This window comes from Penaeus monodon, chromosome 43 (assembly GCF_015228065.2).
Source record: "Penaeus monodon isolate SGIC_2016 chromosome 43, NSTDA_Pmon_1, whole genome shotgun sequence".
In the NCBI taxonomy this organism is placed as follows: Eukaryota; Metazoa; Arthropoda; class Malacostraca; order Decapoda; family Penaeidae; genus Penaeus; species Penaeus monodon.
The window spans coordinates 25196311-25198810 of record NC_051428.1 but is presented as its reverse complement, the minus strand read 5'-3'; the positions used below and the strand labels follow the sequence as shown (position 1 = coordinate 25198810).

General features: G+C 27.9%; 1 protein-coding gene across 1 annotated transcript in view; it reads right to left on the bottom strand.

The window, feature by feature from the left end:
• LOC119568170 (NPC intracellular cholesterol transporter 2-like) overlaps nucleotides 1-1435 on the bottom strand; it is a 5705-nt gene extending 4270 nt beyond the window's left edge. The window contains exon 1 of the mRNA XM_037916588.1: nucleotides 1349-1435. The gene's annotated coding sequence lies outside the window, so the exon portion shown is untranslated. The remainder of the gene's footprint in view (nucleotides 1-1348) is intronic.
• Nucleotides 1436-2500: the final 1065 nt, after the last annotated feature.

Here is a 2500-nt window from a genome sequence, read left to right as displayed (position 1 = left end):
TGTACTCTAATTTGAAAAATAATAATGAAGATAGACATATATATATATATATAAATATATATATATATACATATATATATATATATATATATATATATATATATATGCATACATATGTGTGTGTGTGTGTGTGTGTGTGTGTGTGTGTGTGTGTGTGTGTGTGTGTGTGTGTGTGTGTGTGTTGTGTGTGTGTGTGTGTGTGTGTGTGTGTGTGTGTGTGTGTGTGTGTGTGTGTGTGTGTGTGTGTATATATATATATATATATATATATATATATATATATATATATATATATATATATATATATATATAAAATATATATATATATATATATATATATATATATATATATATATATATATAAACACAAAACATGGAAATTTCTAAAATGCAGCTTGTAAATATAAGTTGTAACATGCAACTTTGCAAAATGTTACTTGAAGCAATGGCATTAAACTTTCCTTCAAGACTTACCTATAAACATGAAAGTCGCGCCTCGATCTTATACTGAAACCTTTAAACTAGTTTCAGAAATGGTCCAGAAACAAGAAACATACTGTTCAGAAACCTAAAACCTAAAACTATCTCTCGAAACTCATCCCCTAAAGACATGAAACTTTTACTTAATATTTAGGCATAAATTTGAAACTTCTCGAAAGAATATAAACTCGAAAACATATCCAGACACTTGTATCTCGTCCCTTGGAACTTTCACGCCCGAAACTTTCCACTGAAACTTATTTAGAAATGTGCAATTTATTGTTGATTATCTTCCAGAAAAAAATATATATTCATAGAAATTTTTTTTCTAATTCCGGAAAAAAATAATATTAGAAACGAACATTTTTTAAACTCTTTTCAGAAAGAATCTCTAATGAAATGAGTATATGGGATCGAAAATCAGTTGCCAGTATAACACTGTTATGAAAAAAAAAATCGTATTAAGAAAAAAGGTGTTCAATTACTGGCCTATAAAACCTCACAATAAATGTCTATTTTTTATGGTTTGAGCATAACAAAAGACCCATTCTTTGGTGAAGAATGTTGTCCTCTAGCATATGTATCTCACACTTCAGTTCTGTTACATTTGCAATATTTTTTATATATTTGTTATATTTACTTCTGTTACATTTGCAATATTTTTTTTCTTGTTACATTTGCAATATCTGTTATATTTACTTCTGTTACATTTGCAATATTTGTTATATTTGTTATATTTATCTCTGTTACATTTGCAAAGGCAGGCTACACAATATCCTACAATTTCTCTATGTATACCTCTGTTATTATAAAAAAAAACAAATAAATAAATAAAAAAACTCGTTACACTATTACCGAACTCACTTACCGCAACGTCACAGAGACAAAGAGTGAACTGCTTCTGCAATGCACGCTGGGATTTTAAAGCTCTGTGTGTTATCTTTCCTGAAGAAGGGGGGAAAAAACAAGACGTAATAATAATGAAGACAACAGGTGACACGCTGACGATTCCAGTGTTTTTTCGTAGGTTATTTTGGGGTGGATAATGATTCCTTTGCATAATGGGGTAGGGTTCGCTTGTACCAGGAAATTACGCTAGGGTTGTTACGTGTGTTAAGGGCACTAGGTACGCAAGAAGTAACTGAGTACGGAGGATATTCTTGCTTATTGATTTGCCTCATGCTATTAATATCATTGTTCTAGTTGTAGCTGTAGTGGTAGTATTTTTATTACTGTTATTATCATTATCATTCTTTCATTATGCTTAAGTTCATTATTATTATCATCATCCTCACCATTGTTATCATTAATATTATTGTTTCTAGTAATAGAAGTAGTAGTAGTAGTAGTAGTACTGTAGTACATAATTTTCTTCTTTTATTATCATAATTATTGTTATCATAATCAATATCAATACCATCGCTATTGTTATTATTGTTAATTTCATTGTTATCGTTATCATTGTTGTTAATTTCATTATCTTCATCATCAATAACTATGACTGCTGCCATCATGATCACTATCACCATCACCATTATTATTATCACTAATATCATTATTCTTACTATTGTTATTATAATTACTATTATCGTTATCAATAACAGTATTATTACTACTCATATTGTAGTTCTTATTATGACTATTAAAACGCAAATTTATGTACGTATTTCCCTGTGTAAACAATATTTTATTGCAATGCAAAGAAGCACTAAATTATTTCAACAAAATATGACTTTCAAATATCTTTTTTTGGTACTGGATTTTGATTTTACAACGAAGGAATATTTTTTTCTTTCAGTGTATGTAAATATATATCTTTTCCTCTCTTGGCATTATCAGTGATGAAGATAATGATGATAAAATTACTAATGCATACAATAATAGTAATTAGAATACTGATATCGCTACAATATTCTCATTATTATCAATATTAATATCATTATCATTATTATTGTTGTCACTCTTATCATTATCGCTATTATTGTTATTATCATTACTATTGTTATTATTATTACTATAT